A 17,258-nucleotide genomic window follows, 5' to 3' on the forward strand; every position below is an offset into this window, starting at 1 on the left:
TTGTTAGATCTTCTTGTTGGATAGACCCTTTAAGTAGGATATAGTGTCCTTCTTCATCTCTTAGTACAGTCTTTGTTTTAAAATCTAATTTGTCTGATATAAAGGTTGCCACCCCAGCTTTCTTTTGGTGTCCATTAGCATGGTAAATGGTTTTCCACCCCCTCACTTTCAATCCGGGGGTGTCTTTGGGTCTAAAATGAGTCTCTTGCAGACAGCATATTGATGGGTCTTGTTTTTGAATCCAATCCGATAGCCTGTGTCTTTTGATTGGGGCATTTAGCCCGTTTACATTCAGGGTAACTATTGAAAGGTATGAATTTAGTGCCATTGTATTGCCTGTAAGGTGACTGTTACTGTATATTGTCTGTGTTCCTTTCTGATCTATGCTGCTTTTAGGCTCTCTTTTTGCTTAGAGGACCTCTTTCAATATTTCTTGTAGGGCTGGTTTTGTGTTTGCAAATTCTTTTAGTTTTTGTTTGTCCTGGAAGCTTTTTATCTCTCCTTCTCTTTTCAATGATAGCCTAGCTGGATATTGTATTCTTGGCTGCATATTTTTCTCGTTTAGTGCTCAGAAGATATCATGCCAGTCCTTTCTGGCCTGCCAGGTCTCTGTGGATAGGTCTGTTGCCAATCTAATGTTTCTACCATTGTAGGTTACCTATCTCTTCTCCCGAGCTGCTTTCAGGATTTTCTCTTTGTTTCTGAGACTCGTAAGTTTTACTATTAGATGTCAGGGTGTTGACCTATTTTTATTAATTTTGAGAGGGGTTCTCTGTGCCTCCTGGATTTTGATGCCTGTTTCCTTCCCCACATTAGGGAAGTTCTCTGCTATTATTTGCTCCAATATGCCTTCTGCCCCCTCTCTCTTTCTTCTTCTTCTGGGATCCCAATTATTCTAATGTTTCATCTTATCGTATTGCTTATCTCTCAAATTCTGCCCTCGTGATCCTGTAGTTGTTTATCTCTCTTTTTCTCAGCCTCTTTATTTTCCGTCATTTGGTCTTCTATATCGCTGATTCTTTCTTCTGCCTCATTTATCCTAGCAGTTAGTGCCCCCATTTTTGATTGCACCTCATTAATAGCCTTTTTGATTTCGACTTGGTTAGATTTTAGTTCTTTTATTTCTCCAGAAAGGGATTCTCTAATAACTTCCACGCTTTTTTCAAGCCCAGCTGGTATCTTTAAAGTCATGATTCTGAACTCTAGGTCCAACATTGTACTAATGTCAGTATTGAGTAGGTCCCTGGCAGATGGTACTACCTGTTGTTCTTTTTGCTGAGGTGATTTTTTTCGTCTTGTCGTTTTGTCCAGAGGAGGATAGATGAATGAGACAACAGGATGCTGACAGGTTAACAATGTCTCCAGCAAATATACTCTATACAAATCAGGGGACAAGAAAGGGAAAGAAAGAAGAGAAAAAAAAAGGGAAAAGAAAAAGATAAAAACAAACAAAAACAGAACAAAACAAAACAAAAAAGAATATGATCAAATATGATCAGGCTAGTGCATAGACCAGTGCCACACACTAGCTTTTGGGCATATTTTGGTCTGTTAGAAGAAAGTGCCTGCTAAAATTTTAAAGGAAGAAAGACTTATATATGTACAAAATAAGGGTTGATACAATGAAGGGATGGCAGATGACTGTAAAGATGAAAATTATAAAAGATTTTATAAAAGGAATTGATAAGAAGTTGTTTTTTAAAAAGAAAGAAGAAGATTTAAAAAGAAAAAGAAAAAAAAAGGGAGAGAATGTGATCAGGCAGGAGAATAGAACAAAGCCATACAGTAGTGATTTAGGGTATATTTTGATCTGTTAGAAGAAATTGTATCTCAAAATCTTAAAGAGAGAACAACATATATATATGCCAAAAATAAGGGTAACTACTATGAAGGGATAAAAATATGACTCTAAAAATGAAAAATAATTTTTTTAAAAAAAGGGATAAGATGTTGTTTGAAAAAGGGAAAAAGAAAAATTCAAAAAAAACAGTTGAAAAATTAACCTTGAAAAACTAATGAATTATGGTAAAAAAGCCATGAATTCTATGTGCAGTACTCCCCTAGTGCTGGAGTTCTCCCGTTCTCCTTGATCGGTAAGCTTGGTCTTGGCTTGCTGGCTGTTCGTGCTGATCTTCTGGGGGAAGGGCCTGTTGCCGTGGTTCCCAAATGTCTTTGCCGGAGGCGGAATTGCCCCGCCCTTGTGAGTCCGGGCTGAGCAAGCTGCTCTGGTTTGCTCTCAGGAGCTTTTGTTCCCTGCAAGCTCTTGGTACAGCTTTGGAGGACCAGGGTGAAAATGGTGGCCTCCCAATCTCCACCCGGAGGAGCTGAGAACTCGGGGCCCCGCTCCTCAGTGCGCCCCCAGAGAAAAGCAGTCACTCCCATCTCCCATGTCTCCAGCCGCACTCCGTGCTCACCCGGCCTGTGATCCAGCGTTTCTATGTCTGGCACCCGACCCCGTGTGGAGTCTCCAAACCCAGCAGATCCCTGTGGTGCGCTTCCACGCTGCTCCTCCCGGGGGAGGAAGAGGAGTCTCCCCGGATCTGCCCCTTGTTGGGTCCCTGCTGGAGGAGCAGTGGCCCGACTGTGCCGCGGATCACGGTTTATGGCAACCCCGAGCTGAGAGCCCGCGCCTTGGCTCCGTCTCTGCAGCCAGCTTCCCCGCTCCGATACCTGGGAGCTCTGCCGCACTCAGGCACCCCCGGTCTTTCTGTGACCCCAAGGGTTCTGAGACCACACTGTCCCGCGAGGTTTCCACCCCCCGCTTGGGGCAACGTCCCTCTGCGGAGCCAACTTCTAAAAGGTCTGATTTTGTGCTCCGCTGCTCCACCACTCGCCAGAAGCGGCCGACGGAAGCCCCCTCCCCCACTGTCTATTCTCCCGAATATAGCCTTGGATTCACTTCTCCGCACGTCCTACCTTCCAGAAAGTGGTCGCTTTTCTGTTCAGAGTGTTGTTACTATTCTTATCTTCGATCTCCTGTTGAGTTCGTAGGTGTTCAGAATGGTTTGATCCCTATTCAGCTGAATTCCTGAGACCAGACGAAATCCAGGTCTCCTACTCCTCCGCCATCTTGCTCTCTTCCTTATGATTTTTAATAATATTTTCTTTTCACTTGCTTACTTCATTGCAAGAATGTAGTTTATAGTATATAATACATATAACATACAAAATATGTTAACTGTTTATGTTATCAGCAAGGCTTCCATACAACAGTAGGCTATTAGTAAAGTTTTGGGGGAGTCAAAAGTTATACATGAATGTTCAACTATGTGGGGGATCGATGCCCCCAATCCCCATATGTTCAAGTGTCAACTATATGGAAGCTTTCGTTAGGAAGCCTTCAGAATGCTCCAGGTTCTGTGTGTCAACCAAACAGACTTGAAATTGAACAGCAGACATTATATAAGATACTCTATGCTGCTTTAGTAAGAATGGCTGATCATTCTTAGCTTATTGACATCCAGTGATGCTGTAGCCCACACACAGTAGTGAGGCCAATACATTGGGCAAGTCCATCCTACTAATTCAGCACTGTTCACTAATTTGAAAAACAAAACAAAACAAAACAATTTCTGCTAAAGAGCTCAGGAAGGTCATCCCCTTGCTCAGGTGGCCCCCATTTGGCCCACAGGCAGCGTGTGTCAGTGTCAGGTTCTACTCCACTGGGGCCTTACCCATAAGCTGCTGTAGTGCCTCTATGGAAGGAAAGGTCTGAGGACTCACCCATCTCCACAGAAGGGCACTGGGGCGTCCTGGCCGCCACGCAGGTGATGCATCTCTTGTCTCTCTGGGCCCATTTCCCTCTCCTTCCTTCTGAGGCTCAGAGTTTGGAAGTGGGGAAAAGAAAGACACTAGAAAGAAAGGCCAAAGTTAAGGTTTAGATGGGCTTCCTTGTGGGCAGAACCCTAGCTTTCCTAGAACCTGATATAAAATAAGTACTCAAGGAATCTTTGTTAAATGAGTGAATGTAGGTCAAGAGATATGAGCTTGGGGGCTGGAGTGAAATTCAAGGAGTACCTCAATCCTCACTTTTTCCAAGAGTCACTCTTTGAGGTGGCTGCAGGGCCTGAGTTTCCACCCTCGGGATTGAAACATTGTGTCTTGAGAGGTCTCCTTTGAAATGCAAACTTATTACCAAAGAGGAGAAACCAGTATTTAGTCACTTCATATTTGCCTATCAACTTGCCCTAGTATCTGTTCATTGATCAAACACTGGGTACATACAAAGTGCCAGGTCCTGCATCAGGTGGGCATAGTCCTTGCTCTGTTGGACTCACAACCCATGTTGAAGATGCTTCCACCTGGGCACCAACCCAACTGAAGAAGGGTAGGGTTTCCCAGCTTGACTTGAAGGGTTTCACTGCTAATCATTCAATGCTTATTCATTGAGTGTGTACTAACTACTGTCCTGATTCTGGTGATAGAGCAGAGACCAAACCTATCGAACATCTCTGCCCTTAGTGGAGCTTCTGCTGAGTGGGGAGGGACAGGCAATATATGAAATTCGTCAGTGACATAGTATGTCAGATGGTGGTAAAGCAGAAAAATGACATAGGGAGTGTTGGGGCCAAGGATGGGGTATACATTGCCATCTCAAATATGTGGCCACAGAAAGCTTCACTGATGGGGCGTGTGGGTGGCTCAGTTGGTTAAACGTCTGCCTTCAGCTCAGGTCATGATCTCAGGGTCCTGGGATCGAGCCCCACATTGGGCTCCCTGCTCAGAGGGGAGCCTGCTTCTCCCTCTCCTTCTGCCCCTGCTCATGTACTCTCTCTCACTCACTCTATCTCTCAAATAAATAAATATAATCTAAAAAAAAAAAAGAAAGCCTCACTGATATTTGAGTAAGAACTCCAAGGAGGTAAGAGAGAAAGCTTTGCCAGTATCTGGGGAGTTAGGCAATGTAAGGACACCAAGGCAGGAGTAGGCCTGACAAGGGAGAACAAGGTGGTCAGTGTGGCCAATGCAGATAAAATGAGGGGGAAGTAGCAGACGTGGTTAGAGAGGTAACAAGGGGCAAACTTGGGCAGGGCCTTGTAGACCATCACAAAGACTTGAGCAAATCAGAAGCCATTGGAGTTTTGAGCAAATGGTCTTTCTTGTTTCTATATTGAGAATGAATTGTAGGAGGCTAGGGTGGAAATAGGAAGGCCAGTTGAGAGGCTCCTGCAATCACCCATGGGAGAGATGTTGTTAGCAAGGACTAGGGTGAGATCAGTGGGTGTGGTAGGGAGCGGGAAGTTTCTGGAAGGATTTTTTTTTAATCTTTTTTTAAAGATTTTATTTATTTATTTGAGAGAGAGAATGAGAGAGAGAGAGAGAGAGCATGAGAGGGGGGAAGGTCAGAGGGAGAAGCAGACTCTCTGCCGAGCAGGGAGCCCGATGCGGGACTCGATCCTGGGACTCCAGGATCATGACCTGAGCCAAAGGCAGTCGCTTAACCAACTGAGCCACCCAGGCGCACATCTGGATGGATTTTGAAAGGAGAACCAACAGAACTTGGATTGAATGTGGGGTATGCAAGAAAGATAGGCTTTTGGCCTGAGCAACTGGAAAGATGGAGCTGCCATTTATTGATAGTTGCTTCCGATAATCAAACCAATTTTCAGGGCATGGTGAAAGTAGACCAAGTTCCTGCAAAGCCCATTTACCTTCCTCAGTGCAGGCCCCACTGCAGATCCTGCTTGACCTAGCAAAGCCCCATGTGTTTTGCTGGAAGGAAGGGAATGAGATATTTGGCAGGCCCAGATAGAAATACTGGAATCTGGGAGAGTCAATGGAGCCAGAGACAACACATGGGGATCTGGTTCCTCCCTTGAGCCCTGGGTTTCTCTGGGGCATGAGAGCATTGGATATTATGAGGTACCCCAGCACCTTTCTTTGCTTAACAGCTTCTTTTTGACAACTCAGTCCACCCTATTACTCCCAAGGCTTTCAAAGGTTTGTCAGAACTGAGAAAGGTGCGAGTGCCGGGTTTCCTGGTTGGAGCCTGGTTGTTAGGGAGTAGGGATGGGGTGAGGCTTTGGGAGCTAGAGAAAGATGGAAATGTTCAGCTGTTTGGCTGGGTAAGAGGGGAGATTGGGAGCCCAGCGCAGAAAGAAACTTGAGCTTGGGGTGGCCTTGGTATTGTTTGGAGTCCACGTTTACTGGCCACTGGTTAATATCCTTTGCCAGAAGCCAGAAGAAAGGGAAATGTGTTCAGACCTCAGTTATGAGTGACCTTGTACCCAAGAATTACACTTGTCTCTGATCCTAGGGATCACTGGTCAGGTCTGAAGGGACATCTGTTACCACTTCCTGTCCCAGACCTTACCAAGTCCTTCCTTAACAAAGATGACCAAGACTTTAGTCCTCACTCTTGGTCTAAGACCAAGAGAACCATCACCACTCTTACTTGTTCCCTTGGCGACCCTGGGCATTTGGTGGGCTGACCGGCCCCTTTGGAGAAGCGGTTGTTATAAGGAGGCAATATCCTTAGGGCAAAAGTAACTTTTAGAAAAATTAATCCTCCATGGGAAGACTCACCAGAGAAAAATGTCTGTGTCTTTCATGGCCAACTAGGAACTTGCCATGTATTTCTCACTTAAATTAGATTTGCTCTTCGATGCTTACTTTTTTACTCAAAGCCAGTCCTCCTTGACCCTTGAGCACACCCACTACCCAGGTAAGCCCCATGCCCAGTCCTGCCCTTGTCTTAGACTCTGCTCTGTCTTTTGGGGCCCTTGTGGTCCCCTCTCCCTGGCTCTTTCAGGACCTTTCCCTGGAGGGTCTGCGAGTAGCTTCTTTCCTTATGAGAGTGGGAAGGAGATGGAAAGGAGTCAAGAAAAGCCTCAGGGACTGTTGGGAAAGGCAGTCTCCTGCAGTCTTCCACCCCTCACCCTCCATTTCCCCCCTACCTCCATTGGGCCTTGGGCCTAGAACATTGTGCTGGGCTTCTAGCCTTGTGAGGGACTCTCTCTCCCTGTTCTGGGCTTGATGCCTACTCATGTGTTCTGCTTAAGCTCCCACATCTGTGGCCCTCAAGCCTGCCCCCAGCTTTCTGTATTTCAGACCCCACAGGGGGTAGGATCAAGTCCTTCCACCAAAGCATGAAGTGGGGCACCTGCAGTCACGCTGCCAGCTATAAAACAGATCCTCTGGCATGGGGGATCCAACACTCTGCAAGGGGCTGAATATTGTGCACTTTCTCCTCTCTTGCTGCAAGTAAGAGTTATGCCACTTGAGCCTGGTGTGTGTGTTGTCTATTCTCAATGACCTCAAAGCATGTATGGGTCTCTTCCCTGGGTGGCACATTTCACCTTGACTGCATAGCCTCAGCACCCCATGAACAGTAAAACAGTGAGACCAATTCATGCCTTGGTTGCTGGCAGTTACCTCTTGTGTTTGGATAAACCAGAACAAAGCAAGGCTGAGGGCCTCGCAAGGCCCACGCTTGGAAGGAAACTTCACCTCAGATGTTCAAAAAATTCTTTGGCCCCGCTATCAGGGCACCTCTGTGACACTCTCCTCGAGGCTGTCCAGGATAAGGACAGCAATTCAGGGAAAGGCTGATTGGAGACCACACCTCTGTCTGTACCCCATCTTGGAGACAGGCCTCCTGCCTGGGCAGTGCCCACGTGCTCTACCCACTTGCTGAGGCTTGCCTCCCGCAGGATGTTGGATGGCAATAACCTCATCCAGCTGCTCTTGGATAGCTTTCTGAGCTGAGTTCCTTGTAAGGAACTCAACTTTCTGTAAATTCTTAATCGTGTCCTCCTTTTTGCCCACGTTTGCTCCAGCCAGGGCGCAAAGAATCTGGTGACTGTGTGTGTGCACACATGAGCATGTGTGTATAATACACATGTCTGTAAGCATGTGTGTGTAAGCATAGACCTACCTGCAACCAGGAGAGGGACAGGAGCTTCTTCCCAGAGAACAGGGGCCCAGAAGTCCCCAAATCCATCCCCTGGAAGTGGTGGCGGTGTGGAGGACAGACCCTGCTTTAGGTCCCTAGACCATGTCTCTACTTACACTGGGTGGGCTTGGAGGAAACACTGAGTTGAGGGGGGGTCTTGCTCAAGGTCACATAGTTCAGAAGTCACGGAGCTGTGACAGACTCCATGGCTCCTGATTCTCAGAGCAGTGTTTTTACTACTCCCCTAGAGCAGAGAGAAGAATCTTCATCTTGCCAGTCCCATGGAGCACCTGTGAAGCTTGCAGGAACCCATGGACAGAGCAATGCTTAGTTGGGTGTCAAGGGCCATGTGGCTGTGAGAGGTGACTCTTAGGCATCGTGTCTCCCTGGGTGTCTGGCAGAGTCCTGAGTCCCTGGCGAGCACTCCGGCCTGCCTATTTGCTTGTCACCTTCTAGCCTCCTGCTGCACAATTCTCTCAGCTACATGCCCACTTCATCTCTGTACCTAGAGACCCAAGCTGAACTGGCTGTGAGGGCCCCTTCTTCAGAGCTCTGGGAGTAGGGCTGGGGGGCTCACAGTCAACTCTCCGCAGCCCTTCTTTTCATCTTCCTTTATCTTCTCAACCTTGATTTTCTGGATTTACAGACTTCGGTACCAATGGCCTTAAACAGTTAACCCAAATCACAACTGGAAGGATTTGAGTTAGACCAACACTTCTCAACCTTGGCACTATTGACATTCTGGGTTGGGAAATTTCTTGTTGTGAGTCTGTCCTATGGCCTGAGCAGCAGCATCCTTAGCCTTTGCATGGCATTTGGTGCGCCATTACCACATTTCTCCCCACTGTGTCCTAGTTGTGACAACAAAAAACATTTCTAGACATTGTCAAATAGCCCCTGGAAAGAAAAATTGCTTTCAGTTGAGAAACACTGGGTTAAGCTGAAGGCGGCCACTCTGGTTCTGCCTCCCTTTCCTGGGAAGGCTGTGGTGTAGGTGGTGAACTAAACCAGCTCCAATGTTCCCCGTACCTCTCTGAGGCCCTCTTCCTGCCAGGCCCCTTGCCTGCTTGGGGATAAGACCCAGAACTCCAGGAGCCAACACTTGTGAGCTAGGCCCAAGCACTCCCATCCATACAACTTGGGAGGACTTGGAAGTAGATTGGGATGAGAGCTGGTAGGGTGGGAAGGGACCAGGGATTAGGGGAGGACACTGGGCCTTGCCCTTGTGTTAATAGTGAAATGGCATTTGTTTGCAAGACCGAGTCTTAGGGCAATGTGCCACTTTCCTTCTAGAGCCCAGCTGGGTCTTTTTAAGACCTTACCTGTCCTGCTAGGTGCTCACCATGGCCGAGCATCATAACTCCTTGATTTTCTCCTCTCTAAGCAATCTGTCATCACCATGGGGTACCTGGACAAAGCCAGTGCCACCAGGGGTGTCCCTGGGCTCAACCCTCCAACTCCTCTACCCTGAGGGTCCTAGAGTGTGACACTATCAGTGGTCTGAGCACCTCCATGTGTCAGGGTTGTAGGGCCTTCATTGTGTTGTAAGTGACTCCATTCTCTGCACAATTGCCCGTAATGCCTTTGCTTAACCACCCCTCAGGCACCCTCACCTTTTCAGTCTTGTGGCCCATGTGGCAGGAGTAACCAAGGTCTTGAGTTGGTTCCTCCAGGAACTCTTGGAGGGAACTTGGCAAGTTAGAGCTATAGGATGTCTTGGCTCTAGGACCCTTGGAGAACCAAAGCCCAAATCGCTGTGCAGATCATAACCCTGAGGCCAAGAGAAGAGGGACAAGGACTCAGTGGCTGTATGGGGTCTAGAACTGACACCTCTTGGCTCCCAGTCCATGACCTTTAACTTCTCTTTCCAGGAGTCTTAGAAAGAGCTTTCTCCTTGGGTTTCCTGCACCCCTTCTAACCTCACCCCACCATGCTGCCAGGTTTAACTTCCTTAAGCATAGCTTTTGTTATACTCCTCTCCTGCTCAAAAACCTTCAGTGGCTCCCTGTGGCCTAGGCCCTAGGGAATTCCATTCAAAGTCACCCTCTGGGGAGTCTCTTCTCCAGACCCATCCCCCTTCTCTCCCTGCCTCCACTGCACTTACCTGCCAACCCAGTTCCTCAGGTTCACTAGGTGGGACCTGTGCTCTCCCAGCTGCCAACTCTAGCTCACACTCTTCTCTCCTCCATGAGATCTCCTCCTCCCATCCTCCCCAAATCATTCTACTCTTCTAGCTTCTCTCAAATGCTACCTTAAAATGATGCTCCCCCTGCACTACCCCATTAGAATGAAATCTTGCCTCCCCTAAACCTCTGCCCCTTGGCATACCTTCCATGTTTCCTCTCACATTCTAGCACTCCCCGAGTCTCAGTTTCCCTGGCCTGTAAAATGAGTCTCTAAGCCTTCAGCACATGGACCTGCTGTGGAATTCAGATCAAAGCAGCCTACGTAGCATGAAGGTGTTTGACAGTGCTCTCCTGTTGCCCTTCCTCACCATGCCATCCCTAGTGACCTGAGGCCTCAGCTGGTGGTGCACTTAATTCAATGATGCTACAGCACTGCTCACTGTCCTCCAGCTCCCCATCTTGTGGGAGGATGGGGGGTGCAAAGCCTTCTGAGAGGTTGGGCCTCTAAGCCTCAGAGTAGGAAGTAAGTTTGCCACTCAGATGTAAATAATCAAATATGCAGCCAGATCCAAACCTGGCCTGGGAGGGGGCAAGTGGTGGGAGAAATCTGGTGCTTGGGCCTCAGGTCCATTTCTGTTCCTCCCACCTGTCCCTGGGAGCTGGTCTCCAGAAAGGAACTCAGCCCTGCTGTTTGCCAAATAATCCTTGCCCGTCCTCCCCAAATTCTGGTTCAACCTCCAGGCCTCATGGGAGTCATTTGAAACAGCCTCTGTCTCCAGGTAAGATGCTGCCAGGTAAGCGGTGCTTTAGTGAGCCACAGAATGAGGAAGTGCTCCTTACCATTCAAACCCCAATGTTTCCAGTCGTTCCCCTCGACCTACTTCCTCTCTTTCCTGCATGGACAAGGGAACCACTTGTCACCACCTGTTGGATGAAGAGTGTCTCGGTCACGTGTTGCTTCTTCTCTGGCTGGGCTCCATTTTCAGCGCCCTAACTCTGCCAAGTTTATCCCACTGGGTCTAATGCCCACTGCCATGCCCAACCACAGCCTTTCTTTGGTCTTCAGAGTCTGACAGCCCAAGCTTCAAATTCAGGCTCCCCCACTTGCTGGCTCTGTGACCTCAGGTAGGTCCCTTCACCTCTCAGGGTTGCAGGTGTTCTCATCCATAAAGTGGGGCTATTAATCACAGGACTGTTGTGAAAAGTGAATGAGCTCATGCATATAAAGTGCTCAACACGGCTTGGCATCATAATTGCACACTAAGCATTAGGGGAGGAAAGGCATGTAAACTGTGTAAGCAGTGCTTGGCATAGAGTAGGCACTGAATAAATGTTAGCTCCCCTTATGCTGATACCCACCTGAAGGTCTTTTGGAAGCAAACCGAGTGTCCTTGACAGGAGGCAGTAAGGAGACTGACCTGGCCACCCCCCCAGACAAGCGAAACCACGAGAAAAGGCACTCTTGCCTCACTCACTCTCCCCGCCCACCTCGCTGACTAATCTTTTCCCACCCACCCAACACTGAGTCACACAGACCCAATTTGTTCAAATCTAGCTCCAGTACTAACTAGCTGAGTAGAACGTTGGGCAAGTCCCTTCCTTCACCTCTCTGAGCCTTAGTTTTTGCACCTCTAAAATGGGGCTCAAAATTATCCCTACCTTCGGGGTTTTATGAGTAATGAGAAAACAGGAATGTGAGCCGTGTCAGGCACACTGGAGAGAGGCTGGTTTTCATTTCTGTGGTTCCTCCTCCTTTGCATAGGTCCTGGGCCCTGCCTCCTTTCTTAGCACCCTGCCCCATTACCCTCCATCTCACTTTCCTCCCACCTCTTCTTCCTCTCCTCCTAAAGCTGTCACAGGCCAGGACATGGCCATTTACTCTGCACTTGTTTATGCGGGCTTCTTTGGGTGACCTGGACAATGTGTCCCACTCCACGGACAAACTGAAGCCACTGACTCAGCTGCTGATTCGGAGGAGAGAAGGCCGGGAACCCCAGGAGCTCTGCCTCCCAGTCGGGAGCCCTGGGCTATATTGCTCTCATTTGGCAGCAAAGAACTTGTCCAAGGCCATAGAAGCCAGTTAGAGGCCCTGACAGAAACCTGCTTGCCTCCCTGGACTAGGAAGCATAGCTGGGATGGAGTTAGAAAATGAGAAGAGGTGTCTACACTCCAACAAGGAAGGCCAGAAGTGCCCTTACAAGTCGCACGTGCTAGATCACAGGAAGTGTAGAGTCAGGCCTCCAGCGGCCCAGGCCTGAGTACCTCTCTTCCCCTTGAGCAGCAACGTTTTAACTTTAATACAGGCTCTGTGCTGCCCTCTGCCAGGGCCACCTTATCATTAGGCATATTAGGCCTGGTATCTAGGGCCCATAAAAATGTTTTCATCCTGATTTATTTTAACATCAGAAGAGAAAAGGAGTATAATAACAGCACATATATAATGAATAGGGCAGCCCAAATAATATTCACCTTTATACCGATGCAGTTGTAAAATATAATTTTAAATATTGTTTATAGAGGAAGGACCCATTAAAGTCCAGATGCAGCCTTGGTCTCTGCTCCATCCCAGGCCCTCCCCGTTGTTTGAGGCACCATCTGCTTGTCTTAGACGTACAGCAGCAGCCCAAGGCCACCCTAGAGCCCTCTGGAGCACTGCTGGAATCCAGGAGGCAGGGCAGGGCAAAGCAGGCCAACTCCCAGCAGGCTGTGAGGGCAGACGAGGGCAGTCTCTACATCATCGTGCATGCTACCATCCCTGGCCCTCTTCCCTCTCTCCTGGCCAGACTACTCTTCAGCCAGCATTCCTCAAACACATTTCCTCCTTTGTTCAACAGCTCTCATACCTACCACTCCCAGTTCACTCCCCACGCCCCCCCACACACACACACACTGAAGGCAGCAGTGGGAGGTAGGAGTGTCCTCTCCCTTTGCACTGGGCTCCAGTGGAAAGAAGACAGGCTTAGGAGTCTGGGCAGAAGTCCTCATTCAGTCCCTTACTTGTTGTGTACTCCAGGGCAAGTCGCCCTGTTTCTCAGACTCTGAAATCTCCATCCAGAAAAAGGGGGGGGGTGTGCTAACACCTCACAGGAGACTTTTGAGGTTAAAAGGACATGCTGTAAGGGAAAATGCATGGCATGGTGCCTGCTATAGAGTAGACACTCAGTTCAGTATCCATGCGTTCCCTCGTAGCCAGTAGGAGGGTTTGATGCGGGTCTCACCCACTCTACCAGGCTCCTTTGGGCTCCTGTGCACCCACCCTCACACTCCCTGCCTCATGCTCTCTCATGTCTCCCTGCTGCTACACCCAAATACGTAATTGCATTCAGCACACACTTCCTGAGACCCTGTGCTGGACACTGGGGCCACAGAGCTGAATCTCACTGGGTCCATGTCCTTGATGTCATAGCCTAGGCAAAGAGACAGGCTTGTCCGTTTGAGGTTAGTTTTGTGCGACAAAAAGTGCTTTTTGAGTGATCCACTCAAAAAGTGCTTCAGGAGCTCGGGGGTGGGTTGGTTAGGAAAGGCTGGCTGGGGCTGGAAGGGTGTGAGCAGCTGGTGGAGATAAAGGAGAGCAAGCCAAGTAGAGGAAACCTTGCAGAGCAAGGGCTTGGAGTGAACAAGGCAACATTATCAATGGTGATGAAACACTCCCTTTAGGCCTGTCAGTGTACTAGGCACTGTGCTAGGTGCCTGGGCTCCTCTCAACACTCACTTTACAGATGAGAATGCCAAGGCTCAGAGAGCAAAGGGGCTTGCTCAAGATCACAGTGCTAAGAAGTGGCAGAGCCAGGACTTGAACCCACCTCTGTGTATCTCCAGATGCCCTCCACCAGGCCTCCCTGCCTCTCTGGGCTGGGCACTATGAAGGACGCAGAGATGATCCTCACTAGGATCCTGATCCCGGGTGCTCCCAGGCTAATGGGGGTCATGTGACTGGTACCCAAAGAACACAAAGAGGAGACATAAGCAGGACGGAAGCTTGGAAACAGATGCAAAGGGCAAATGAGGACTCAGAAGAGGGAGTCAAGAAACCTTGCTGGAAGCTTCAGGGACAGCTTCATGGTGGGGATATACTGGCATTGGGCGTTGCCAGACTGATGAAGTCTGGGGGTGATAGCACTTTGTAATAATTGACCTACATTGCTAAGTAACCTGCACATCTCTCCAAGCCTCATTTTATGTATGGGGAAACTGGGCTCCCAAAAGTTTCAATAACTTGCCCACAGCCCCACAGCTAAGAAGTGGCAGAGCTGAGACCTGAACCTGGGTCCTCCAAATCCAGGACAGTTCTATGTCTGCTCATGGCAGAGGAAATGGAAGGAGCATGTCAAGCACATGGCCGAAGAAGGGAAGTGAAAAGAAGAAATTTGGTGGACAAGGCCTAAGGCCACATCACGGGGTCCTGAATGCCACAGTCTGAAAAACATAGGATGATACTTGACTTTTCGACTCTTGAATGATTCACCTGGTACTAAGTATAGGTGGAAATGGGCAGGATAAGAGAAATGAGGTGAGTGCCTCTTCCTAATGTCTGGGTGGAAAGGCATGCAATATGAACAGGGTGCCCTAGACACTGGGTAAAAGCTAGATACAGGAGACACGGCCGAGGTAGATCTGACAGCATGTGTGGCTAGCTCCCCTTTAGGTCCACATGATCCAGGCCTCTACTTACCTCTCCCACGCCCTCTCCTTCTACCCTCCCCTTGCTCCTGCATTCCAGCCATGCTAACCAGCTGCTCACCCCCAGAAAACGCCAACTTTGCCTCCACCCCAGGTCCATTGTATCTGCTATTTCCTCTGCCCAGAACTCCTCCCCTTAGATCTTTGCATGGCTGATTCATTCTCCGCCCTCAGGTCTTGGCTTACGTATCACCTCCTCAGAGAGGCCTTCCCTGATCATCGGATGGACGTAAGTGCTCAGTCATCACTGCCTTACCCTGCTTGATTGCCTTCATCACCCTTATAGCTGAAGTTAGCTTGCGTGTTTATCGTCTACCTCCCTCCACTTGTCCAACTACTAGGATGGGTGCTAAAGGCATGTGGGAACCTTGTTGGTCTGGGTCACTGCTGTATTCTCGGTGCCTCGTGTCTGGCATATATGCCAGCATTCTGCGACTACCTGTTGAATGGCAGAATGTATGAGTGTTTGGACTGACGGATGGATGCCTGTATGCATTGGTTATGTGGGAAGGTGAGAGGGCTCTGGGAGTGACAGGGCATCTGCACAGAAGTATAAATGAAACCATGGATGCCAGCGAGGTCCCTGATGAGCAAGGTGAAGCAGGGTGGTGGAAAAGGAAGAACTTGGAGGAATGACCGAGGTTGAGGTGGCACAGAGGGAGAAGAGAAGTGAAAGGGGCAAGGAAAGAGGGTCAGGAGCCGTGCTCAAAGAAGTGGGAAGAGCTCCCCTTGCGCAGAGGAAGGAGGGCTTCAAGAGGGAAGATAGGGCCAGGGAGCCAAATTCTCAGGGCGGAAGTGGTATGAAAACCAATCAGTAGTTAGGATACAAAAAGGTCACTGGGATGTTTTGAGCCTGATGAGGTGTGTCCAGCATGGTGGCAGCCGAGGCCATGGGGGTCTGAGAGCCAAGGAGGCAGGCAGGGCCCCGATGCCAAGCAGAACATAATGTGCATACCCACCCATCCACCCAAGCCCAAGCCCTCTGCACAGAGGCTGACTGGCGAGGGCGAGGCAGGTAGGAGGCAGGGTAGCGGAGACTACCATTTATTCGTATCCACCATGTGCTAGGCACTGTGCAGCCACATTCACAGCCATTGGCTCATTCGACCCTAATGACAACACTGCAGTATATAAATAATTCTTAGCCTTATCTTCTGTGAGGAAAAAGAAGTCAGATAGGTTAAATGTGTCACTTAAGATCACAGCCAGGAAATGATGGAGATAGAGCTCTGAACCCAGGTCTACCATCTACTCTCAGCCACTCTGGCAACGAATGCCAGAGATGGGGAACCACACTGGTCCCCCACTGGGCAGCTGGTCCAGGGCAAGGGTCCAGAGCTGAGAGGTTGGAGGGATTCTCTGGCTCTTCCAAGAATCTCCCTCCTACACGACTCTTTGTCTCCTAGCGACCGTCACCTGGGCAGACATTATCATCTCACCCATTGACAGCATGCCCAACCCTATACTCTGTCCCATCGCCCCAGCCTCCTTCCACGAGCAGGTCAGGCGGTGCTTGCGCCAGAAGGTCCCCTGGCTGCCTGCCTCAGGCCACTGGCTGGAGCTTCCCCCTGGTGTCCCTTAACACCAACACTGCTTGAGCCATCTCTCATCACCCATACCCACATGTGGGGGGCCTCCACTGTTCTCCCACGGGCGAACGACTGACGGCACTTCTGTTCCACCGTGCTGCCTCCTAAGGCTAGCTGAGGGCCCCAGGCAGCAGCAGTGAAGAAAGGCCAAAGGCACGTAGGGACAGCTTAACCCAAAAGAAGAGAATAAAAGGTAACAGAGAAATGGGACTTGACAGACGCCCCAACCTGTCCAGGCCGAGCGGGGCAGGCCAAACTGAACACTTGCTGAGCCTGGCTTGTTGCCAAGGTGTCACTGGCCTATTTGGCCCACAAGGAGGCGGACGTTCAGATAGAGGGACAGCAGTAGGACTTGTTTGCCCCAGGTGACCCAACGGCACTCAATGGGTACAAACATAGATTGGATGGCAAAGCCTGCGCTTCCTCTCTAACTGCCTCCAGGAGCTTGGGAAATTTATGGCTACAGCAGTGCGGCAAAGAGAGCCTTTTCCTGTGGGGAAGTAAAGACGAGGGGGCCTTTCTAGCCCCCGCCCTCCGGGCTTTGCTGGCCACTGGAGCCAGACCAGGGGCTGCCTTCAGGCACTCCAACCTCTCTTAGGCTGGTTTATGGGGAAAACAGGGTCTCCAAGCCTCCAGGGGCTGGGTTTCCACTCTTCATCCTGAAGCCTGGGCTGTGCGTGACAGGTGAAGGAAGGAAAGCAGAGCCGGGAGCATCTCTCCCTAGGGCTACTGTCAGGATGCCTGAGGTCATGCTTGTGTGCCACTCCAACTGGGGACCCTGGCCAGATCAGGGGACGGGGGGTCTGCAGCTTCTGCCCAAGCCCTGGCTTCCTGTAGTCCCACCTTCCCCACCCCCAAATCACCTCCCAAAGAGAAGAGCTGAGGCCCTCCCCATTCCCACCATGGCCTCCCCCCAAATCCTACACCGGTAATGTTCACAATTTCTCACGCTAACACTAATAAGCCCAC

This window comes from Eumetopias jubatus, unplaced genomic scaffold (assembly GCF_037043125.1).
Source record: "Eumetopias jubatus isolate StellerSeaLion01/CBP00866 unplaced genomic scaffold, mEumJub1_p1.0 scaffold_11, whole genome shotgun sequence".
In the NCBI taxonomy this organism is placed as follows: domain Eukaryota; kingdom Metazoa; phylum Chordata; class Mammalia; order Carnivora; family Otariidae; genus Eumetopias; species Eumetopias jubatus.